The sequence below is a fragment of the Rhinolophus sinicus genome, chromosome 3 (genome assembly GCF_057876585.1).
Source record: "Rhinolophus sinicus isolate RSI-liver-muscle chromosome 3, RSI-T2T, whole genome shotgun sequence".
NCBI classification, from domain to species: domain Eukaryota; kingdom Metazoa; phylum Chordata; class Mammalia; order Chiroptera; family Rhinolophidae; genus Rhinolophus; species Rhinolophus sinicus.
In genome coordinates this window covers 125292448-125319597 of record NC_142503.1, presented here as the reverse complement: position 1 = coordinate 125319597, position 27150 = coordinate 125292448, and the positions used below count along the sequence as shown (strand labels likewise).

General features: G+C 34.8%; 1 long non-coding RNA gene across 14 annotated transcripts in view; it reads left to right on the top strand.

Moving 5' to 3' along the window:
- The window catches only part of LOC109455360 (uncharacterized), a 630897-nt gene that overhangs the window by 31086 nt on the left and 572661 nt on the right, over nucleotides 1-27150 (top strand). Inside the window, exons 4-5 of one of the 14 annotated variants that reach the window (XR_016020790.1) lie at nucleotides 5003-5102; nucleotides 13160-15128. The exons of 12 other annotated variants lie outside the window; for them this stretch is intronic. This is a non-coding gene — a long non-coding RNA (uncharacterized LOC109455360). Of the gene's footprint in view, nucleotides 1-5002; nucleotides 5103-13159; nucleotides 15129-27150 lie in introns of those variants that run through there. One more of the 14 variants, XR_016020787.1, reaches the window with a different exon arrangement.

The window sequence follows — 27150 nt, the reverse complement described above, 5'->3', positions numbered from 1 at the left end:
AGTTACTATTAAAGTTCAGTCTAATATTGCATAGTAGTTATGAAATGAAAAGTGCCTGAAAGGCTAAACTCTTTCAAGATAAGAGTTTCCTTGTCCCCCTATTTCTTTTCAGCTCCCAGAGTCTCCCCTGGATCCACCAGAACTCTGTCTCTAGGTTTGATTTATCTCATCAGCTACTTCGTCAGTTCTTCAGCTTCACTATTTGATAGCACTTAAAATTAGAAAAGCTGATAGTGTCTAAGAGCAGAGGCCAACAAGTTAGCCTACTGAGTGGGAAGTCAAAGCAGAAACCTTTACGTGTGTACTGGGTCAGTATAGGAGGGAACAGGGACTTCCTGTGACTTTCAGTATCTGATAGGCACTGGCAATTTGTCCCCAAATACTGAAGTAATGGATCTGAAAGGCAACAAGGAAAGAGCACTAGGGGAGCAACACAGGATCTTGACTGGGTTGTGACTGGGCCACTGGGTTCCATTACTGGGCACTACGACTCACTTTCAAATATAATAAATGGTAGAGTTGGTGCTACTGGGAGACTTCTGCCCTTGGCTGGACTTAATTCAGAAACTAAACAAGGGTCCAGTTCTACAATTGGGACTCATTAGTGGGAGAATCCAGAGAACGTAAAGCAGGAGGAAGAAGGAAGGGGCTAAAAGTCCCTTCATTTTTTGGGAAAGGAACCAGTTAGGGAGACCCAAGAAGGAACAGTGAAATATGAGAGAAAAACCAGATGAGAATACATTGTTGAGGCTGAAGTGGTTTAATAAATAGCACAGATAATTATACAGAGAATTTTCACCTTATTTATGGGTTAGATTCTGAATTCATGACAAACGTTGAAAATATTGTAAAGTCAAAACTATTTTGCAAAATTCATCATAAAGGTGTTATAGTAGTTACATTGACACACGGTTTTCCTATAAAAATTCAGCATAAGTTTTTTCTTTCTTCCTCAAATTGGTGTAGTTCTTCTCTCCCTTCCTCCCTTGCTCCCTCCCTCTCCAGCACCATAAGACATAGTTGAATTTAATGTAGGGACCGTGTTGAATGTAGAACACAGAATTTTCAACACTGGGCTCACACTCAGTAAACAAGTAGCTCACACTATGAGAGACTTACTAAGATGACGACAAGTTCAAGTATCCCATCCAATGCCTGTTTTGGAGCAGAGGTTCACTGACTGGAATAGCACATAAATCACCAGCTTACATTATCATTTCCTTTCCTTTCTCTTTGGCCAAGTGTGCATAAACTGAAATTTCAGTAAATGCTTTATGATGTCACTATTTTATACTTCAGAGAGGTCAGGAAGAATAGTGCCTAAGAAAAGGAAATTTTAGTGCCCATTTAGGGCATTATAAGTGACCTTTGAGTGAAATGTATAGACGATATTGAGGAATGGGAGCCAAATTTTAGAGCCTGTTAAAAGGAAGTTACTGAATCTGTTACATAGTGTAAGAGACAGTTATTGATGAAGAATGTCAAGAGTAGTGTTTCAAACTGGTACGCATAAGAAGTACTTGGAGAGTTTGATTTAAAATGCAGATTCTTGGGCCTCATTCCAGAAATCCGGATTCAGTAATACCAAAGTAGAGACCAAACAAGAGAACTTTGAATGAGCAAAAGGTGTTTCAGATGCTGGTGTCCTCAGATCACATGTTGAAGGACTCAGGTCTTATAGGGGGAGAGGAAAAGGAAAGACAAAGTTCATTCACTGGGGTTAGCTTTAATAAGCAAAGAGGAGAACTTTTTCCTGAGGGATAAGAGGAGATTAAAAAAAAAAAAAATGTGTGTCAAGAAAGAGCTAAGTTGAGGTAGAATAAAGATAATAGTTTTGATTTGAAGGCTGTGTGGTGATCTTTCAGGAGGCAAGAAATGGGAGAGGAGAGTGGCCAAGAAAAGATTGAAAAGCATGGAAAAGGTTTGAAACAGCTCTTATAGTTGAGTGCAGGTCCTCCAAAGTAGTATATTTTCATCTTAAGGAAAAATGTTTTCAAGTATTATCTCCATCCTTTCCAATCTCCCTCCTTACTCTAATAATTATTTTCGTAGGGAATGAACAATAAATTAAAGACACAATTGCTAAACAGCAGTGATTAGCCAGTTTAAATTTAGGCAGCATAATTTTTTGGAAACTGGGTCTTGAAGATTCTATGACTTTGTCCTATTTTAGGAAGCAAAACAATTAGTAACTTGGAGAGCAAAGGCAAAGATTTAAGTCTAAATTCTCTTATTGTTTTATGCTGCTCTTTTTCCATTATAGGCAGTGTTGTGGGTTTTTCCCCCATCTACTCATTCTTTAACTTAACTACTTGGGCTTATTGACTTTACGTCTGAATGTTGGGACCCTAGTTTTACAGTTACATGATATCCTTCTTGCACAAAGATAAAGAGATTCTGCCAAGCTTTTGGAGGACAGTTAGGATAAAGAGATTGTAATCCATTCTACTTTTAGCTAAGATATGGTAGGTGGCCCCTCTCAGATCTGAAGCCAAAAAGTGGGCTGAAATGTATAAATAACAAAGCTAGCATTTATTGAATGTTTATCATGAGTCGGGGTACTATTATCAAAAGAGAGTGCCTGGAAAGATGCCCTTCGGCATAGAAGGTGTGATGGCTAATTTTAAATGTACCATGGCTAGACCATGGTACCCAATTTCGAGCAAATACCCATCTAGATGTTATTGTGAAGGCATTTTTTAAAAATATGTCATTAATATTTTTATTACTTCTTTGATTTATTTATTTTCAATTACAGTTGACAATTCAGTATTACTTTATATTAGTTTCCAGTGTACTGCATAGTGGTTAGACATTTATATAATTTAAGAAGTGATCCTCAGATTAGTCTAATACCCACCTGGCACTATACATAGTTATTACAGTATTATTGACTATTCCTTATGCTGTGCTTTACATCCCATTGACTATTTCATAACTACCAATTTGTACGTCTTAATCCCTTCACCTTTTCCACACACCCTTCAACCCCCTCCCATATGGCAACCATGAGTTTGTTCTCTGTATCTGTGAGTTTGTTTATGTTTTGTTTGTTCTTTTATTTTGTTCTTTAGATCCCACGTATAAGTGAGGTCATATGGCATTTATCTTGCTCTGTTTGACTTAGTTCACGTAGGATAATACCCTCCAGGTTCATCTATGTTGTCACAAATGGTGAAATTTCATTCTCTTTTATGGCTGAGTAATATTCCATTATATACATGTACCACATAACATTTAAAATGGTAGCGCTTAAGTCAAGCAGACCACTCTTTCTAATGTGGGTGGGCCTTATCTAATCATTTGAAGACCATAAGAGAAAAAACTGAGGAGCCCAAATAAGAAAGGAATTCTGCTTCCAGATTGTATTTGGACTCAAGAATGTAACATGAGCTCCTGCCAGAATTTGCATCCTGCCAGCCTGCCCTGCGAATTTCAAACTTGCTAACTCCCACAGTTGTGTGAATCAACTGCTTAAAATCTCGCTCACTCCGTGTGTGTATGTGTATGTGTATTCTATTTTTCTGGAGAACCCTACTATTAAGAAAATTGGTGAAACTTGTTTTTTTCTAATGGTTCAGTGACTTTATTTGAGATAAGGAATACTGTATAGTTAAAACTCAGTGAAAGGTACAGACTTTCTACCCAGGAAAATGTGTATGCGTGTACGGTACACACATATAAAATTTCGCATACATATTCAAGGTGCCCAGGGATTAAGGATTTTTGCTTTGGATTTAGATGTCAAAAAATGATTTGTTTCTAAGTAAAATGCAATGAGACCTAGGTTGGAGATCTGATTGAATTTTACTCAGGTTGTAGATAGGAATCAAAGGCCAAAAATATGGTGGGCAGACAAGAATATGATTTGTGTTCTAAGATTTCTGAAAGGGTCTGAGACCAAAAAAAATGCTTTTGTTGATGGGCTTTTGAAGGACACTAAATCTGCAAAATGCACACGTCTTGAGGCAGTTTGCTTGCCAATATAGCGTATGCAGCTGGAAAATTAATGGGCAAAGAGGGCTCCCACATTAACAGCCAAATTGGCACAATGATTTTGCCAAATACACCCAGAAACCCAGTTGCTGGAGGGAAAATAGGAAATAGATATAAAGGAGAAGATTCTAGACAGGCACTGATTTTTAATTTTTTAAATTTCTACCAGAATCTAGAAGATGCTTGTTCGTTTTTATTAGATGAGAAATTCTTCCTTTCCAGATGGTTTAATGGATATTTTACAATGAATTTAAGACAGTTGAATTTCAAAGTACTATCTCAAGTAATGATCTGTGACCCATAAATATGAGCAAAGTAGCTGCTAGGGGTTAGTACAAAGAGGACTCAGATTCTGTAAAAGTTAGTAAAAATTTAATAGATAATTAACTATGAAGTAAAGCGGCACAAAATATGAAGAATGTTATATGCTGAATTTAAAACATCAGAGACCATCAGTTAACTTGGTTTGCCAGGTTAACTCACTTTTTACATACTTGTACATCAGAAAAAGCTTGTTCTGTCATCTCTATGCATATATTTGAAACTTTTCATCGAATCATTACAACATAATTTAATGCTGCACTGGTACCAAAAAGATTCAGACCTCTGCATGCCAAGAATTGTAAATTGTGAAAGAGAGAATACTGTTACAGCATGTGCATATGTTTTTGCGCTCAATCTAATGCCCGGTGAGGCTCAGTCATGTCTACTGGTGCAGTCTGAAATGATAGGGTAATATTTTGTTGTGGACTGGCAAATAATATAACAAATTCTGTGTATAACACGGTGCGATGATTAATTTTACATGTCAACTTGACGGCCACAGGGTGCCCAGTTATTTGATCAAAAATCATTCTGTGTTTTCTGTGAGGGTAATTTGGGATGAGATTACATCTAAGTGGACAGACTGAGTAAAGCAGATCACCCTCCATAATGTGAATGGGTCTCAGTCAATCAGTTGAAGGCCTGACTCAAACTGAAACATTGGCTCTTTCCTGGTCTGTAGACTGTCTGCCTTGGAACCAGGACTTGGAATCAGCTCTCTTGGGTCTCAAGCTTTCCAACTCACCCTACAGATATTGGGAATAGTCACTTTCCATAATCATGTGAGTCAATTCTTATCTCTCTATCATCTCTCTCGCTAACTATATCTCTAAATCATCCTATTGGTTCCATACCGCTGGAGAACTCTGACTAATGTACATAGTTTTAAAGTAGTCTTAGCACTTATTTTAAATTTTGGATTCTTCTGTGACTGTTTATGATAGTGTTATTATAAGCTTTGTATCCTTGCATAACTTACATTTCCATTATTTTTCAAATGTATTAAAATTATTCTTAAAACTAAAATTATTGATAAACAAAAAGTTTGGAAAGAGTCTAGTGATGAGCATGCTTTAAGATAAAATAACATGTATTAATTAGATGATTCAACTGATGTCATCCACATTAATAAAAACATAAATAAAACATTATGCTAGAAATCCTTCTACAAAAGCACTGGAATTTTAAAGATAAGAAAATAAGAAAGAAAGTTAAAGTTATTTTTGTTGGGGATCATTTTCATGGCAATAAGAATTACTCAAATCCTCAGTGTGTTTATACAGTGAAATTTTGAAAAGAGTTCTACAATCTCTGCCAAGTTACAACAGCATTTGAAACAAAACAAAATGAACATAGAAATAAGGCTTTCAAATTCAGGGTAAGTGAAACAGCTTAGTGTTATCAAAACTGTACACAAACACTATTTGAATCTGATGCTGAAAATGCACTTATTAAATGACATTCTATTATATTAGAACAATTAGATTAGCAAGCAGCTAGGGAAATACAATTAGTAGATTGTCTGAAAATAAAGTTAAAAGAGGAATATAAGAATGTTCATACAAGGTACTTGACTAATTACTTTATAGGGGACATACATGAAATATTTACAATTCAACTGGACAATAAAAAATAGTTTAGAGTTTCCCATTTGTTCATTTTTGTAGTGTAGGTGATCATAAGGGTATTTATTGCTTTGTAAATCACTTGACACAGAAAGAAGAAATATATTTTGAGATTTTAAGTGAAAATGTAACAAAATTATCATGTTATCCAAATTTTTAGAAATGACACAACAGAATATTTCATTATAAAGATTTAAATTTAACAGCCCATTTATCCACACTCATTCAAAATCAACAAGCCATACTTTAAGCTAAACCATTTGTAAATATTATCTCACTTAATATCCTATAAGGTAGGTATGATTTAGTATTTCTAATTTATATCTCAAGGGAAAAGTTTAAAGAGGTCAAGGTCAAATAGTAATTAAAGGCCAGGGGCAGAACTCTAGCCCCAGGTCTTTCCGACTTCAAACATTTTGCTCTTAACCACTACTGTGCTATAACCTGTAATAATTCAACTCTGAAATAGTTTCATATGAATCTCTTTTCATCTTTGTGGATCAGTCATGATCAAGTGTGTCATGAGATTGCAAGGCATGCCATTCAAATCTATTACATTTAGAAATGAATTTTCTATGTGAGTCAGGATTTTCTGCTAAATGTAAATCAAAAGAAAATTTAGACATTAATTAAACATTGAAGTTGAAGCTAGTATGACTCCAAACTGTAATTTAAAGATTCATGAAAATACTATCATTGTTCTTGTTTAATTACTTTGTGTTAATTATCTATTTTAAATTTAAACTTACGAAGTATGGTTATACTAAAGTTAACACTTTCATCTCTTAATTATTTTCTACACTGGAGTTCAGTTAAGATTTGATATGAAAAGTCACTGATTTTATACAAAACAAACATTTTTAGGAATGTCAAAATCTGTATTGTCTTATTTTTCATGACAAAAACTGATATACAACGAATAACCATCTCAACTCCAGGTCTTCAGATCAAATCCTGGATTCTTAACCAATGAACCATGATGTTTTACAGGTAACTTTATCTCAGCACATCAAAAATATTTAAATCAAATTTTAAAAAGAAGCCAAAGAAAATCAGTAGTGTTTTCAAGAAAAAGTGAACCTCCAGTCCATCAATAAAAGTGTATGAATTATCCACTAGTCAAAGTAAAGATCTTTTGATTTGGTGTTTAATTTCTTATCTAATGTATATACTGCATTTCAGTTTTCCTGACTCATAGATAGATAAAACTTTATAATTTTTTTCTTATTTGAAGAATATTTTTTTATGAAATTATCTTTACCTGTCTGTTATGATGCATGTGTCATTTTTCTGTAGGACTAAATCAATCCCTACTTCAAAATAGCTTCTTTTCTATATTCTTTTATACTAATAGTATCTGAGATTTTATACTTTTGAAATATTTTTTTTTGTCTCTCAATTAGAGCATAAAACAGTTTATGAACTCCTAAAAACTGTTTTTTTTTAATCAGTAGCAGGTTATCAATACAAAATAATTCTACAACTAGTAGTATGTATCGAATTCAAACAACAAAATAAGTACAACAATTATTTTTTTTAGTCTTCCTAATACTGCATGGCCAATTTCACATTCAACTATGTCAGAATTAGCTGTGACCAAAATATGCAGAGCATCAATTTGCAATGGCTTGTAAATATAGGCCTACATGTTTTGGGATTAGTATTTTTCATGCACAGCAAATCAGAACAAACATATTTTCTTCAGTCATGTCAGACCTTGACACTTTCATATTCACATGCCCTTCACAACCAAGACCAAGAAATTCACAGTGTGTAAAAAGACTGATTTGATAAGTGACAGAAGCTGACAGGCACCAGCTTTAGATATCATTTTAGAGATTCTAAATTTATTATTTATGTGGAAAACATGTCTTGAAATATACAAATCAGTGGGTCCAAAATTACATTTTTAGTGATATAATGGTAACGTATGCGTGTCCTTTGAAATAATAAAGAAAATGAATGCAATTTCATTTTTCTCTACCTTAATTCAGACATTTGGTAATATTTGCTATTAAGCAATATTAATAATGAAAAATTTAGTACAGACACCTGCTTTGAGGAAGAGGGCTGAAAAGAACCAGATAAACTTATTAGCTGTCTGATTTTTGACAAGTTTGTAAAATCTCTGAGTGGCTTTTTTTTTCCAATTGAAATGTGCAGATATTAAGAGCTATCTTATGTTTTTGTGAGGAATAAGTTTTAAACAGTGTAAAATTACAGGTACAGTTGGTTGGCAGTACGTACTCAGTAAACATTCCTTCTCTGCCCTCATTTTATCATTGTTTTCTCTCAAAAATGATCTAGAAACACTCTAATGTGGTAACCACTAGCCACATGAGGCTATTCAGAACTTAAGACATTGCTACTCTAAACTGAAGTGTACTATAAGTATAAAATACACATTGGATTTTTAAGACTGTTACAGGAAAAATTATATAAAATATGTCATTTAATAATTATACTCATTACATGTTGAAATGGTACTACTTTAGATATATTAGGGTGTATAAAATATATTATTTCACTGGTTTATTTTTATATACTATGTGAAAATTTTAAATTACATATGTACTTGTGTCTCATATTATATCTCTGTTGAAAGTGCTGATCTAGAAGTGAAATGATGCAGGAAATCCAAGATTCAAATAAAATTCCTAATCCATATAAGAAAAGGAAAAGATTTTACTGCGTTTTCATATGTTAGAGTTCTTGTAGGAAGGAATCATATTTTATTACAATCTAGTAAAAAGCAAATTATATCAGCTAGCAAACATTTTTCATTAGACTCCTTAGAGTTACAAGGGGAAAAGTTTTACCTGATTTGTCTACTATAATTTAAAAAATTGGAATAAAGTGGAAAAAATCATATGGAATTTCTGTTCTCTCAACCTTGCACATAATAACTGCATCAGGCAACAATCAAGCTCTTATTCCTTACAGCTAATGGAGCCAAGTGTCTCCCTGAACTACCTAAGATTTATTGAGGTCTTGACCAGTCAAATTCCTTAACCTAGAGAGGGCCGTAGCCAATTTCTCAGAAGATAGAAAGAGTGACAAGAGGAACTGATAATATTAGCTAGTCTGACCAACTTCCCCACACTGTAATCAAGTACACTTTCTAAAAGGCAAGTCAGATCATGTCTTTTCCCTTAAAATCTTCAATTACTTCTCATAGGTCTTACGAGAAAGTTCTTGACCAGAAGTTCCCATTGTTACATACAAAGCTATTTCCTCTCTTTGTCCCTGTATGTGTGCGGAGCATTGTGTGTGATAAGGATTCCTCTCTGCTGAGTGTCTGCTATAAGCCGTGCCGTCCAGCCACACCTGGCCTACGCACACTTTTCCCGGGATAATGAGAGCGTGGACGAATTGTTTGCTTTGCTGTTCCTCTGCTGGTAAATTTTTCTCCAAAAAACACAAAACAGTCTTGTTCTTCATATCTGTCCCTCTAGAATTAATATTACAGCAGAGACAGATAATAAATCAGCCTTGTAAATATATAGAATATTAGTGTCAATTGTGAAGGAAAAAATAAGTATTCAAGGGGAAGAAGATGTATGCATTACAGAGGTTTGGATATTAGATAGTGGCCACAGAAGACCTCAAAGAGAAAGTGGCATTTGAGAAAAGATATGAATGAAGTGCTATATTACCCTGTGGCTTCATCCTGTGCCCTTGTAATTAAGAATATCTCTTGCCATAGTTTCAACTTTTTCCCCATAGACACAGTATGAGTAAATATAGGAAAATGCTGAAAGTATGAGTGAATATGGGAAAATGCTAAGCAGGGCAGAAGACTTGTAGATGAGGTCTGCCAGGAGGTCCAGGGAAATGCAAAATATCCTCTTGTGACAAAAGGAACTACTATCATTCTCCATGTATTTTATCTTCAAGCAGGATTGCAGTCTCTGGCTCAGAATTTTTAAAAACATGGGTCTACTCTGGGTTTATTAGGTAGCCATGAGATTAGTTTTATAGGTAGTTAAAAAGCAGACTAGAAAATAATATCATTTGCTGCAGTAAGGATAGGAATTATTTCAAACATACACACATACCCACTCAGCTATGTGTTTACTAAGCAATGATGTAAAATGTAGTTCTTACTGGGGGTCATGGATAAAAGAGTTTGCAAAATACTGTGCTAAAAGAACTTCTCAAATGGTATCTCCTAAAGAAGGGTTAAGATAATGGATGAGGTAAGAAGAAAGGTATAATGCCTCTCATCTCCAGGAAATAAAAGCATAGGACTAAATGCAACTAATCAAAGACCTGTGTGTCCCCATCTTTTGAATTAGAGATTAACAATTATTACATTTAATAGCTTATGTTTCTTATTACTTTTTTAATGTGCCTCATATATGCATAAGTGCACATGTACAATTGTGTGTATTTCTGTATATGTTTGTGGTTTACTATAATGGTTACCAGAAAGACCCTGAGGAGAAAAGATAAAGAGCCTATAAATTTATGTTCAATGGAAGTCAGAAAAGTTGGGGAATGTACTCTACAGCTGACATGAAGAGAATCCTAAGAGCTGGAATGGTAGTGGAGACTACCAAGTGGAAAAGACTGAGTCTGTGGGAGCTTCTTCAAAGAGAGAAGGAAATGAGGTACACAGGAAGCTAGTAGAGACCTGTGGAAAGGTCTAACAGCTGAACTGTAGTAAGGTTCCAAACCCAGGACATATTGGAATTTTCGAAAATTCAGTGTTGGCCCTTTGGTTGTCCTCTACACAATTCCCTCAATAATGTATCTCTTCTCATTCTTTAGTTATTACTTGATGTAGGTGATTCTTAAAATCTATATCTATAAGCATTGTTTCTCCTGCATTCCAACAGCTATCTTCAGATGCCTCCTGAACAGTTATTTTTATTTTATTTTTAAATATTGGAGCAGGATCTGCTTTATCAGGGCTCTTCTGCTTGCCCAGTCTGCCCTTTGGGTGTGTCATCCACAGAGGCAGATGGGTAATGCTCCAGCTCAGTCTGAAGCCCGCCACAAGGTGTGCTGGCTTTTGAGTTTCCTGGGAGGGACCCTGCTGCAGGCTAAGTTCAGCAGCAGACTGTGCTCTGCCCAAGGCCAGCTGGCATGAGCCACAAAGCAATCTATAGATGGCCACCACCCCTACTGGTCTTGGAAGTGCCTTGATAGACCAAGCCATGAACCAGGGCTGGCTATCACAAGTGCTGGGTTTGGGGCTGCTCAGCCAGAGGTACAGGACATGCCAAAGCAGATGATGCTTGTTTGAGGTTTGTAAACCTTTGAGAGATTTTAGGACAGTTGCAGCATGAGCTAAGACAGGCTGTTTGTATGGAAAAGCCATTGGAAGCAGCTTGGGTGGGCCATCAACTAGTGTGGGGTTGGTTCTCAGGGAATCATCAGGGTGGGGCAAAGCGTATTAGGCAGGTTGATGGAAATTCAGACATGGTGGCTGCTCATGTCTTTAAGCAGGGACTGGGGAGGACTCAACAAAGAAACAACGGTTTCTGCCAGCACTTCTGTCTGGGGGAAAGCTGCTTCTCCAGCCCTCGTCCTGAAGCCAGACAACAGTTCTTACCCATATGGCCGTGGTGCCTTTCAAACTACTGCCCCAGTACTGGAACTTCAAGAAGTGAATCTGTCAGCGAGTAAGTCTGCGCAAGGGTTCTTTAAGAGGAATGTCTGGAACTCAGCTGCCCTCCATCTCACTTAGCCACAATCTCAGTTAGTTTATACAGCCAGAAGTTGTAGAGACTTCCTTTCGTGGCATTGGAATCTTGGGATGGGGAGCTTGGTGTGATCCTGGGACCCCTCGATCCTCAGAGGGGACCTCCACAGCCGAGATAGCTCTCCAAATTTTTAACAGCTACACATGGGTGGAAGATTGGCCTGTTCTGCATCTTCACCCCTCCTGTCTTGAGGTGGCTTTATCTGTATGTCCTTATTTGTAGATCTTCCATTCATCTAGACTTCAGGCAATTCTCAGTGATGGATTTTCTGTAGTTGTAATTTTGATGTGGTCATGAGAGGAGGAAAGCATAACATTTACCTACTTTGGAAATTGGCAAGCAGTTCTTTTAATATCTCTCTCATTATGTTTTCTGGCTCCCAGCCTGAGAACTTAAATTGCATTCAGGGTTAAACACACACACACACACACACACACACACACACACACACACAAACATATACATACACACATATGAGGTGTGATCAACAAATTCAGTGAATACTGCTGCCAAGTGCCATCCAACAGAAAGGCAAGGATCTTCAATATGGGAAGTGGTGCATCAAATCTTAGTAAGAATGTGTGACAAGTTTCAACCTGTTTGGTACAGTCAGGTGTGAGCTACGCTTGAGAGAAGGTGTGCTTTAAAGTGTGCAATAAATCATGAAACAACGCATTAACATGAAATTTTTGTTTCAAACTGCAAAACAAGTGCTAAAGAAAAACGAAATGTTAAAATTAGTTTATGGTGATGCTGCAGTGACCATGACGATGATTTATAAGTGGTTCAAGCAATTTCATAATGGTTGTTAATCGGTTGAGGACAAGAAGAGATTGGAACATACTTCAACATCAAAAACCCAAGAAAATGTTGAAAGAGTAGGCAAAACAATTCAATCAAACAGGCGCTTGACTATTAGGGAAATTTCTGAGGATATGTATGAACATCTCCTATGGTTCTGTTCAAAGCATTTTTAACAACAGAGTTGAACGTGAGGCCAGTGAGTGGGAAATTTGTTCTACATGTTTTGACTGTTGAACAAAAGCAACAGTGTTTGTCAATTTCGTTGGAGTTGTGTGATTGTCCCACTTCAGGTTTCAGCTTTTTATGGCATGTCATCATGGGAGATGAAACTTGGGTCTGTGGTTATGATCCTGAGACCAATGTTCAGAGTTCTCAGTGGAATTCACTCAGTTCTCCTTGTGTGAAAAAAGTACAACAATCAAGATCTGTTGAGGTCAACATGGTGATGTTAATTTGTGTTTTGACCTTGATGGAATTGTGCAAGCTGAGTTTGTACCCAGGAACTCTATGGTGAACTCTGAATATTATAAGAACTTATTAGAGTGTTTAAGAAACAATATGCTTAGACAGCGGCCTGTGAAATGGGCTAACGGTTTCATCTTCCATCATGACAACACTTGTATCACATATCATTTCTGTTACAGCAATTTCTGTCAAATAAAAACATTACAGTGTATTCTCATCCACCTTATTCACCAGATCTGGCATCGTGTAACTTCTGGCTCTTCCCCAAAGTCAAAATGACCATGAAAGGTAAATACTTTGAATCGACTCAGGACATCAAGGCAGCCATGACAGTGCAACTAAAGACACTGATGAAAGAGGACTTCCAGAAAGGCTTCAGAAAGTGGCAAGAACGATGGGATAAATGTGTTTGAACGGAGGGCAAGTATTTTAAGGGGGATTGATTGCAGTGTGTCTTTTACTGTAATACATTTTAAAAAAAATTTAGACATTCACCATATGTTCTGATCACACTTTGTATATATCTACATACATATATGGATATACAGAGGGTGCCAAAAAATGTATGAGTATACATATTTTAAGAAAGGAAAAAAAACTGTATTAAAATTATGCCAATGGTAACCATTTTGAGCACCTTTGTAATAGCAGAAGTCAAATGTGACTTGTATTCTATTGGTATATGTTGAGTATAGCAATTTTAATAGTTTTTTTCATTTCTTAAAACATGTATACATCTTTTTGGCATCTTCTGTATATGTGCATTTATTTATATATATGTTTATATATACACATATATACGTATATAAGTATGTATACATATATATGAATATATACAAATATATATACATATATATGTTTGTGTGGGTATATATATATATATATATTTATTTATTTATCTGGCATGTTGGCAGGTCAAGCCAACTAGGGTTATCTGTGAATGAGAAAATGAAGAACCTTTTGGTCTTTTATAAAGACATAAATAACAGAAAGTCAAAGTCTACCAGGTAGGTTAAAAAAATAAGAATATAAAGACCTCTGCAGCCTAGATGGTGAGCCACATTAACCCACAGCAAGAACAGCATCCGGTGATAGCAGGAGCTATCCACAACAGGTAGTGCAGGAAAGGAAGAGAAGGGAATTTTGTGATTTTCTAATAAAAGAAAGGAAACCTCGTTATTTTAATTCAGTGGAGTGTGTATGTGTGTGAGTATGCGTGTGTTTTCTTTAAAGCAGTAACTAACTTTTTATGTTGTTTCTGTAATCCCGTTTTACTTACAAATGGTGTCCTTTGGAGAAATATGAACTACTTTTAGATTAACACAGAGTTAAAGATGTTGAAATCTCCCTCATTTGCCTATCTTTTGCCTTTCCCATTTGGATCTACAGATGCCCTTCAATTCTGAGGAAATTACAGTTATAATATTTTAATTTCCCATTGATCAGAGTTTGTAATTGCATTAAACTTGCAAATTTTATAGAGTTTACAAAATCCTTTGATTTTTAATTTAAAAAGAAATCATAATATTTTTTTCTTTCTCTAGTGATTTTCTTTCTGATTATTCACAATGCCTCAAGAAATAGTTCAATGATACAGAAATTTTATTTGAAAGTTTCTTTTATAACTTGGAGTATAATTCATCTGGGACAAGAGATGTAAAGTCATTTAGGGAAAGAATTGCTTTCTTACAATCTCACATTTCTTGTGCTTCAGTTTCCTCCTACAAACATTATTTTTGCGATCCTTGACAGAGAAGATGGAAATAAAATAAAAGTTGAGTGATAAAGCTTTTTCTTTGTCATGTGTTGTAAAAATTTTACTCTGAAGCAACATGTTCATTTTCTCTAAAAATAACTTCAAACCCCGGTTTTGTGTGTCTTTAGCAGTTTTGGCAAACCTTACTACATTCTGGCTATTGGTCTTTACAAAATCATTCTTATACTTCTTAGCCATTCTTAAATATTTGTTTTTGGTTATACCCTTTTCTTTCTATTGTGCATGTTCTCTTTTATAGATGAATTCAACTACCATTTATCCCTTTCACAGTTCGATGATTATTTTGACCATGAAATGTTAATTATCATCAATTTTGTGCTTCTTGGTTCTTATAGAAAACTAGGGGAGAGAGAGAGAAAGAAATCTTTGTCATCAAAATGTGTAATTTCAATCTATATCTGAATGTTTCTCGTCATCTTAATTTTTCTTATTAAAAATTTTTTCTCTATGGAAAAAAACTTCAGATTTCTTTTCCATCTTCAAAACAAGCTAGTTTTTTTCATATCTTATATATTTTTTTTCAATAATGCAGCTTTAATTATAGTTTAAAAGGGAACTGGATTTGGTTCATTAGCCAATGAAATGGAATTAGGAAATTCAAGTAGTATAGACATAATATTCTTATGATAATAGTGAAATTGAAAAACTACGTAGAATGTCAAACTTCTCAGGAGGGGCTGGGAAACTAAGAAAAATGGAGGCACACAGAAGAAGATTTAGATATATTAGCTGTTAGTTCCATTATACGTGTATAGGTAAGAAGTCAAGGCTCAGGAAATTTAGAGTCTGATTTGTTCATGAGAGGAGGGCAGCCTTCCTATTGGAAGATACAGTGTTCTAGACTCAGGACTGCAATTAGGGGAATGACACTTGTGTAAGTTACATAAACTTCTCAAATAGTTTTCTGGACTTGGAGGGTCAAATGTATTGGTAAGAATATTACTATTTATAAAGCACATTAAATACACATAAACTATTTTTTATTGGATTATGCAGGGACTATAAGCTCTATATGAATCTAGTTGCTAGCATAGAAAAATGCTGAAAAGGATTTTTAAACTAAAAATAAGTGGAAAAACCACTGTATTCAGAGGACCTGAAACTTGGATTGGCTCAGGTAACCAAGAAGCAAGTTATGAGAAGGAAGAAAATAAAATGTGTGTGTGTGTGTGATAAAGTAATATGCTGATTAGAGTAATTGAGTAATTAGAGTAATTAGAGGAATATGGGAAATGATTAACCCTATGTTTAAAAAAAAATCTATAGGTAGTTTGCCTTTTATCCTACTTTGATTTTTTTTTGTGTGTGTGTGTGAACAATGGTAAACTTCTTAACACAGAAAATGCCCACAAATGCCCCCTGGGGATCACAGAGAAAGGATAAAATGTATTTTATTTACATTATGACTTATATAAGAATATAAAGCTTCAAAGATAAATACAGTATACTTGAAATGGCTGAATCTGTGGAATATTAGCTGTCATTAATTTTACTTAAACAGAATTGTTGTCATTCAGTTATGTCCCATTTCTGATAGCACCTGTGGCATACCATACTTTGATCCAGAAGTTAAACTAACGTATTACTTGTAAATTGTGGAACTACGTCAATATTATTATTTAATATCTACTAAACACATTTAGTATCATATGTACTTCTATTTACAGGATCATAAAACTGACTTCTTATCTACAGTTCAACAAAATTTCATATGGGACTACATACTTTTCTGCATTATGGGTAAACAAAAAATAAAAGCCCAAATACATTAAATCTACTTAGATTTTAAAGCTCATTAATGTACCCAAACTAGTGTCCTATTAGAGGTAAAATTCAGCATTAAAGATAGTGCTCTGTTGTAAGTTTTATCCTTGTGAAGTTTATTAAGTCTTCTTAATGCATCTGTTATAAGTCTCTATATCAGGCAGAAATTAGTATAAAGAGTTTTCAATCATGTTCATCCCCTCAAAGTTGTTTAAAATATGCTTATGTACAACTACTAAGTATAAACAAGTATTTTTGTTGTGATAAGTAATTTGAAATTTTTCCATTATAAATCATCTAAAACATTCTTGCTGAAAACAGAACTTACAATGAGCTGAGCTGGAAAATGTACTTTTGCTTTTCATACTCGTAGTTCTATATTTTGATTTAGGTTTTTAATCAGATCTATTTCAATAGATCAACACTTACCCTAACCATGTCCAAGGTTATGCAGTTTAACAGAAGACAGCATTTTGTATTCAGCAAGTTTTACAGAGTAGAAGGAAAACATGTTTGTAGATTAATGATGTAGTAGTCTTTATGATTAAATTTTCAGATGAAGAGTTTCAGCATCATGTAGTGGAAATAACACAGGGCTGGAGCTAGGAGAACTAAATCGGAGCTCAGTCATGGGTTGAATAACCTTGGGAAGTCACTTGGTCTCTGGGAGGCTGTTTTTCTCCTTATTCTAAGGGGATGATAAAATCCCACTCACAACATTGAGAGGCAACTTGGGGAATGGCCACAGTTCAGCATCAGGTTTATACTGGTTAGTCAATAATAAATATTTGTTTTTATTTTTAGAGGATTTTATACTTTAGTAAGATATATTCAAAGACTTAATTATCACACAACTTTATTATTTAGCTCTTTAGATACATTGAGGTCTGATTTGCTCATTAAATGATGGTTTGAGTTTAGTTTTAGAAGGATTACTTCACTTATTTGACAGAATCACCCAGATTTTATTGTTTTACTTAGTGAGAAAAAGGTGTATGGCCACTTTATATATACACAGCCAAGTTTAGTACATAAAGAAAAATCTACAGGTTTATAGAACCTCTAAAATTTTAGATGCTTATCATTTCAACTGAGGGAAAAAAAGTGTTAACCTGGATAGTTTATTTTTTTATTTGTAACAAATCTAAGACAGTTCAGCAACTTAGTAACTGTAAATATCTACCTTTGGAGTTGCTTGGGGAATTGGTAGAAATTATATGGAAAAATCGAGCTTAGAAGTGACCTCTAGGTTTTATTTCCCTGGCTGGTGGAAGAGGAATGCATTTGAGAAGCAGTGTGCTTAAGCTCCAGGAGATTAGGGTGTGGGTATGAGCCAAGACATTGTTGGTTGCTGCTTGATGAGGTGACTTATTTGTGGAGTGGGACCAACAACTGTGTTTGAAGCTAGGTGATCTTGGCCAGAGACACTGCTGTGATGGCAGACACATGTGTAAGAAGATCAGTGGGAAACCAGGCTTAACAGAGTATTGAAGTATTAAAGAGGGAACTCAAAGACTTTGTCCATGTAGCTTGACCATCAGGTTGATGCTAGGTGGAGACAAGTGCACTACATGCTGTTTGCCTTGGAGTGTTTCTTGGTCACACGGAATTTTTTTTTTTTTTTTTTTTTCCTGGTTTGAATCAACTCTTCAACATGAAATGTTAACACAAACATCTAGCCTAGGGTTTAAACATGTATTCAACATTGACAGTGTTGAAAATATTTAATGCTCCAAATAATTTTCCCTAGCCTCTGAAGTATCTTGCACTAAAAATGTCTTTCTACTGAAGCAATTTCTGAAATATTAGTTTCCACTTTTGCTTTTTGCTCCCAAGACAGGTCCTTTCTTTTTTTCTTTTTTTTCTTTTTTGGTTCTGAACCCATCCTGAAGACATAAACAACTTGCTTTGATGGCTAGCCAAGACTCTGTCCTGCCACAGAATTCCTACTCTTTCATTTCTTACCCCAAGGAGCAGTAAACATGAATCCTGACCCAACAGTGCAACCCAGAACTGAGAAGAGATACACTGCAGCTAAACAGTTGGTAGAAATAAAAACAGTGCTTCAATTTGATAATATTAAATGTGCTAGGAAGACAGTCTCCAAGAGAAAGGATAAATAACCTACATAATGAAGAATTAGTTAGCAGTGTTATGTAAATATTGTAGCAGCATCAATGAGGAGGTAAGCAGAAGTATTTTAAGACACTATATTATACAATACACTGTGCACTGTTTCCTGGTGATAAGGTTTTTAAAGCATCTTTATAAGCTCTTCTTCTCTGTTGTGACAGGATTATTTTTGCACCTTTAGAGAGCAACTGAAAAAGGAAGCTTGGAAAAAATCCTACCTAACAAAGCAGCTATACTCAAATAGCTTAAACTATAAGAAAGAACTGGCTCAAGATACAAGAATAGATTTAAGATATAAGATTAAAACACAGGTATGAATGATATCCTGTTTTTTTTTTCTTGTTTTTTTTTTGCTTTTTTTTGCAAGGCTTTATGTTCTTGTCAGTGTAGTGAAATGCTAAAATGATAAAGGATGAAATTGTTTTTGCTTATTACACTGAATTTTAAATAGTCACTGAAGCAGGTATTTTATATATAACATCCAGAAACAATTACACATGTGATGATAAAATTGGGTGAGTGGATAATGTACAAATTATCTAAAAGGAAATCATAATAGTTAAAAGAAATGTTTTAGCTACTGGTGTCAATAAATTGACTCTCTCCCGCACGACTCCAGAAGAAGTTGACAATTCATTTTCTCCTTGCTACACCCATGTAAACCTCAGCATAATAATGAGAAAATGTTTCAATATTTGGAAATGTCTAGATTTTAAATATTTCTACAGAGTGTTGACTTTTGATTTGACAATGGTGAACAAATTAGTGAAATCCACAAGTTCTAAATCTTATTTTAGACTCTGGTTTAAGAAATGTTAATATTTTGATTTAGTGAAATGGTAAAAGCTGCACAGTAAAAAATACAGAATAAATGAAAATGTCTTAGATAATAAAACATCTGAGTAATTAGGTATAATCAACCCCTCTGCACAACCAACTCTTGATTGTCTAGCTATGTTTATATTATTTGTAGACTCTCTATAGAGAATGTTTAACTGAAGGATGCTTTCTTCCCTATATTGTTCCTATTGCTATTAGTTGTATTATATATTAGTCAAGCGGCCACTAGAGAGGGAATATATCTGGGAATAGAAGCTAGAAGCCCAAATGTGATGGATGAAAGTAGATAAAAACACAGATACAAGAAAAATCTGTAGCTTGAAAGCAGGCTAAAAAGGAGAGTAAGTCAAAATACAGAAACGCAGTCACAGGCTAGAATCTAGTTGCTGCATCCAGGTAACCAAAAAAAATTGAACAGGGGACAGATGAGAGCAGAAGGTATTTAGCAGTTGCGATCAGGTGTCCAAAAATGAATCAAATCTCTGGGGGCCTAGGAGAGCAAGGTCAAGGTCCAGGGCTTACAGAAAAAAATATTCTTCCACATTGGAAAAGTCCTGCGTCAGATGTTATTTAGAATCTCAGACCCAAGAACTGTTCAGTTCAGTGTGTGAATGGCCAAGATGTGTCAAGTCAGTTCTGCGTGTGCTTCTCAGTTGATTGCAGTTGGAATTACTTTTCTTACCCCTGTGACTAAGAGCATTGAAAAAGACTGTACATAGTGAGGAACCTTAGCCTTCTAAAATCTCCTCTCTCTCTGCCACCCCCAAGCTATTTACCAAACCTAATTATAGTGTAAATATGTGAATAGTTAATGCACTGCAGGAACTTCATGAGGGAAAGAGACTGGTGGATATTTGTGAGCTGGGCTAGAGGTAGCATCATTAGAACCTGAGATACCACTAATCCCAGTTTCATTTTCATATCCTGTCTCATACTATGGGTCTAAACTCATACTGAGATAGGATATGGAAATGAAACTGGGAACAAGGTCAAGTTTGTTTTCCAGAATTGCGAATTAGGATTTTGGAGACACTGTTAAGGAGGATTACTCTTCAAATCTTTGGTAAATCATTGAATTCAAGGTGAATTTCGCTTATGAATTCTCTTGTTATGTTCACTGGGATCTAATTGAATAGAGCAGACACTATCAGAAGAAGCCTGTTGCAATCAATATTTTCATGAAAGAAAAGACTCCAGGGAGCTCAGTCTGGAAAGGGCTACTCTAAAGAAATTGAAGGTTTTGTTAAAATCTAAATATTTATCATAATGTGAATTTTGAAATGTCAACACAGACAAGGAATGATAATCAATTTGGGCAAACTTCCACACCTTCAACATATCTAATTGTGGAAAACAAGATTTTAGAAACCTGAATTATCCATGGAATGGATGGTAATTATTTATATTTCACTTTAGACTTCATCTCAGAAATAAAACCATTTTGTTTTTATTTACATGGAGAACTATTTAAACATAATTCACTGTTAATAATACTTTGAATTCTAACCTATGATCACTTGTCATGTAAAACAGTCAGAGCTCTAAAGACTGACTATAGCCACAAAGTGAAAAAATGTTGTTATTTTGAATCTAATCAGGCCAGTGCAGAATGAACCTCGTCTTGACAGGAGAGTATAGTTAATAATAAAGGAAAATGTCAGCCATATTTAGTTTTCAAGAAAATACTTCCTGAAGTATTCAGTGTCATTTGATTGGCTAACGTATTCTACATCTTCATTATCAGTTTCCAGAAATAACTCCTTTCCAGATTTCCCCATAGAAATATAATTTTAATTCTGTGACTTTTGTTTTTAAAACAACATTATTTTCTATTAAATACATTAATCAACATTAACCAAATTAAATATATTAATCAAACTGTGGTCTTCTTAGTTTCCCTCCCTACTCCTTTTTACCCATCTCTGCTCTCCTCATTTAGGGCACTTTCTATTCAATGCAAATGAGGTTGTAATGGAGCCCACACATATTTTGGCCTAGAGATGGACAGATGATGCTAGCTGAGTCAATCAGATTACTTCATTGGGATTTTATGTAGAAACTCTGGGAAATAAATGCCCTCTCCTTTCTCTGGTATGGCTAATCCAGGATTTGTGAGCCTGGAGTCAACTGTATGCCATGCCCATCCTGCACTACTTGGAGAAATCAAATCCTCACTAGATAACAATGAGGGGTAAAAAACCACTCAGATAAGCAGAGATGGAGAGCAAAAGGAGTGGGAGAGAGGAGGGAGGGAGGAAGAAGGCAATAAGGTCAGTGAAGCAGGAAAGAGGAAGAGGGAGACCTAATCCAGTACCTGGGTGGATTTACACCTGTTCTTCCCAGGAAACAGTATAAATCTCCTGACTCCTTTTATTTTTCTTATGCAAGTTTGAATTGGTACTCTGTCATTTGAAATTGAAAGTGTCCCAACTATTATACTGTTCAAATAGGTTATTTCCTGGTGTGAAGTGTGCCTAACTTTCTCCAACTTTCCAAGTTTTTGTCATTTAATTAAAAAATTCTTAAGTGAACTGGTTGGCTTAAGTTTAAGGTCTGTGCTTTTCAGAAGTTAATTTAAATAGACACTGGTGCTATAATATCCCAGATTTGATTCCTTTAAGGTCATTATTATGGAATTTTTGGAATTGAACTATACTAAATACTTTAAGCCAATTATCTCCATTTAAATAGTTTCTATGGTCTCCAAATTCACTTAAGGATTTGTTTGTTATAACATTGACTATGGCAAAGAATAAATTAAGAACCAGATATGTTTAGGATTTTACATATAGTGTTATCTAAAAACTGCTGTCTACTATAAAAAAACAAACAAACCAAACTGTCCACCCTATATTGCAGCTAAATTTTAATTTTTATTATTTGAATGTACTTTTATGCTTCTAGCAAATGAAAAAATATATATATGTGTGTGAATGTATGTATACACACACACACACACATATATCTAAATGAAGTACTTTTAAAAGTATTTTAGATTTTAGAGCAGTTTTACATTCATAGCAAAATTGTGCGCAAGGTACAAGATTTCCCACATACTCTCTGCCTTCATATATATGTCAAGCCTCTCCCCACTATCAAAATCCTGCCCCAGATTGGTACATTTGTTATCATTGATGAACCTACCTTGGCATATCACTACCACCCAAAGGCCATAGTTTATATTAGGGTTCACTCTTGGTGTTGTACAGTGTATGGGTTTGGACAAATGTATAATGACATGTATTTAGCATTATTGTATTGTACTAAGTAGATTCTTGCTATAAAAAAATCCCCTCTGCCCTGCTTATTCAAGCCTCCCTCCTCCCAATCCTTGGCAACTATTGATTTTTTTACTGTCTTCATAGTTTTGCCTTTTCCAGAATGTCACATTGTTGGACTCATATAGTATATAGCCTTTTCTGTTGGCTTTTTTCACTTAGTGATATGCATTTAAGTTTCCTTTTCATCGTTTGATAGCTCCATTGTCTGGATGTACCACTGTTTATTTATCCATTCACCTACTGAAGGGCAGCTGGATTGTTTCCAAGTCTTGACAATGAAGAATAAAGCATAAAAAAATGAAATCATACCATTTGCAACAACATGTTTGGACCTAGAGGGTATTAATGCCAAGTGAAACAAATTAGATAAAAAGAGACAAATACCATATGATCTCACTTATATGGAGGATCTAAAGAACAAAATAAACAGACAAACAAAACTAACACAGAAACAGACTCATAGATTCAGAGAATAAACTGATGGTTCCCAGATGGGAGTAGGGTTGAGGGGCTGAGTGGAAAAGGTGAAGGGATTAATAAGTACAAATCGGTAGTTAAGAAATAGTCAGGGGGATGTGAAGCACAGCATAGGGAAAATAGTCAATAATATTGTAAAAACTATTTGTAGTGTCTGATGGGTGCTAAACTTATCGGAGGGACCATGTCATAAATTACATAAATGTCTAACCACCATACTGTACACCTGAAACTAATGTAATAGTGAATGTCAACTATAATTGAAAAATTAAAAAAAATAAACAAAAATAAAGCTGCTATAAACATTTATGTGCAGGTGTTTGTGTGGACCCAGATTTTCAACTCTTTCTGGTAAATACCAAGGAACACAATTGCTGCATCATCTTGTAAGAGTATGTTTAGTTATTGTAAGAAATTGTAAATTTGTCTTTCAAAGTGGCTATACCATTTTGCATTCCCACCAGCAGTAAATGAGGGTACCTGTTAACCCACAACTCACCAGCATTTGTTATTGTGTTTTGGATTTTGCCTATTCTAATAGGTGTGTAATAATGTCTCATTATTGTTTTAATTTGAAATTCTCTAATGACATACGATGTTCAGCATCTTTTCATATGCTTATTTGCCATCTGTATATCTTCTTTGATGAAGGGTCTATTCAGATCTTTTGCATATTTTTTAATTGGGTTGTTCATTTTCTTATTGCGTTCAAGTACTTCTTAGCAGTAAAATATAGTAATTTATTCTTGGAATGTGTTATTTCTAAAATAGAACTATGAAAAAGTGCAACATACTCTCATCAGGAACATTGACCCTTAGTATGAACATTTTCCAAATCCTGGGAATATTCTTTTTCTCCTAAGGATTCTATACAGCTTTGTCCTTTTAAGCAATAATCACTCTTCTATCAGTTACTCATTTTAAGTGCTTTGCTATTTTCAAAGCAGGTCTACATGTGGTTGCCATAAAATTAAAAGAGGTACCCTGTTTTAATCAGAAGGTATTCTCCCCATTTTTTATTTTAAATAAAGAAGTAGAGCTTCAAAGGTGATATTGTTTACCCAAAGTTGGTATGAAGAGATGGGACTTCAACTCAGACCTCTGATTCAGTCTAACTTCTAGAAGAGATTTAGAGACGTTTTCTTTTTCTTTTTTAAGGAAGGAGAGACTATGCTTTGTAAGGGACATGTAAATTTTGTTAGTGATATCAGTCGGCTTTCTTAACTAAAAATGAAATGGCAAATTTGAAGATCACCAAAACAATACTTATTATTTACTAAAAATGTGTAATTTTATTTTCTGCCCTGAGGGTATCTTGTCTTAGTTTTGCAGATGCGGTCTATGATTATCTGTGCACAACATTATCTACTGAGGTAATGGCAATCATTTAACCACATCTTTCCTAGCTCCTTTGAAAAGTCTGCTTTATCACAAATTTCATTTGTAAAAATATTTGCACTTCTAGAGTGGCACAAGTTTATTGATTCTAGGCCAACATCCCACCGTCTTAATTATTATAACTTCAGAATACATATTGAAAGAATGATATGAGTCCATATCATACAGAAATACGATATCAATATCCTATTGGATAAAGATAATTTTCAATTCCTTCTGGTATTTGCCTCTATACAAAATAGTGTTTCTATAGCTATTTCTTTATTATAAAATTTTAGACAGTATCTATTGGCTTCCTGCTACGTATTGATAGCACTACTTAAGCAAAATGACAATACTGGCATTTCAGTGTTTTGTTTTGTTTTTTTCTTAATATTTTGTTCCATGAATTCTGAGCACATTTTTGAAAAAACGAAACTGGTAAAAAGTGTTCAGACATTTAGCAATAAAATTAATCAGTGAAAGTAAAACACTTTGAATACAAAAATTCACAAAATTTTATAAAATGTAACTCTGTTCACTGTCTCTATGACTTTCTTTGATTTCAGCTCTTTCCCTTCAGTGATATCCTCAGAATTACTTCTGACGTGGCTAGAATTTTGGGGAGAATCTCAGCAACTTGAATTATGTTGAGCTGCTCTGAGTTGAACTTTGCAGGTCTCCACCTCTGGGAAAGCTCACAGCTTTATCCAGTAGCTCTAAATTGCATCAGTTTTGATTTTCAGATAACCCAGGAGGGTTGGTGCTACCTGAAGTCTAACTCCATTCCTTCCCACTAGGGAGATGAGTTCTCTTCAGAGGGCTTCATGTCCACACACAGCCTTTTTAGTAAAGGAAGATAGGAGAGTGCAGGGGAGTTGCAGGACCTCAGAATTAAAAAAGGGCTGGAGTAGCTAAGACAGTGTTAGAGACGGTGGGTGGGAAGGCAGGGAAGAGGGCAAGAGAAAGGACTGCTGAGAAAGCTGTGAAGGTTGAAGAAAGCTGCTGACCAATGTATGAAATAATGTATCTTGGTGTTTGAATGTGGCACAATGTATGAAAGCCAAAAATTGATTTTTTTAGAAGAAGTAAACTAACAGGTTTGTCTACATTTTATTTATTTATTTACTTACTTATTTATTTATTTTTAATTTCAGGTGTACAAAACAACATAATGATAAGACATTTACACACCTCACAAAGTGATAACCCCAACAAGTCTGCTACCCATCTGACACGGTACATAGCTATTATAATACCACTGACTGTATTCCCTGTGCTATACTTTACATTCTGTGGCTATATATACATATTTTTAATTATCTGACATTCAATATTGTTTTATGTTAGATTCAGGTGTACAGTGCAGTGGTTAGGCACTTATATAATTTAAGAAGTGATCCCCCGATAAGTCTAGCACCCATTTGATACCATACATAGTTTTTACAACATTATTGACTATATTCCCCACACTGTATTTCACATTCCTATTTGTGACAACCAATGTGTACTTCCTGATCACCCATTTCTCACCCATCACCTCAACCCCTCTCTCATCTAGCAACCATCATTTCGTTCTCTGTATCTGAGTCTACTTCTGTTTTGTTTGTTTATTCTGTTATTTAGATTCCACATATAAGTGAGATCATATACTATTTTGTCTTTAGTCTGACTCATTTCACTTATCATAATACCTTCTAGGTCCATCCATGTTGTTGCAAATGGTTAAGATTTCATTCCTTTTTTATGGCAGAAAATACTCCATTGTATAAGTATGCTACAATTTCTTTACCCAGTTATCTATTGATGGGCATTTCAGTTGTTTCCATATTATGGCTATTGTGAAAAGTGCTGCAGTGAACATAAGGATGCACATATCTTTCAAATTAGTGTTTTGGATTTCTTTGGACAAATACCCAGGCGTGGAATTACTGAGTCATGTGGTAGTTCTATTTTTAATTTTTTGAGGAAACTCCATACTGTTTTTCATAGTGGCTCCACTAATTTGCAATCCCACCAATAGTGCACAACTGTTCCGTTTTCTCCACATCCTCATCAACACTTGTTGTTTGTTGATTTATTGATGATAGCCATTTTGACTGGGGTGAGGTGGTATCTCATTGTAGTTTTTATTTGATTTTGCTGATGGTTAGTGACATTCAACATCTTTTCATTTTTCTATTGGCTGTCTGCATATCCTCTTTGGAAAAATGTCTATTCAAGTCCTCTGCCCATTTGTTAATCGGATTGTATAGGTTTTTTTGCTGTTTAGTTGTATGAATTATTTATAAATTTTGGATATTAAGCCCTTATCAGATGTATGATTGGCAAATACCTTCTCACATTCAGTAAGATGTCTTTTCGTTTTGTTGATGGTTTCTTTTGTGTGAAAAAGCTTTTTAGTTTGATCTAGTCCCATTTGTTTATTCTTTCTTTTGTTTTTCTTGCCTGAGGAGATATATCAGTAAAAATAATACGAAGGGTAATGTCTGAGAGTTTACTTCCTATATTTTCTTCTCGGAGTTTTATATTTTTGGGTCTTACTTTTAATCCTTTAAGGCATTTTTGAGTTTATT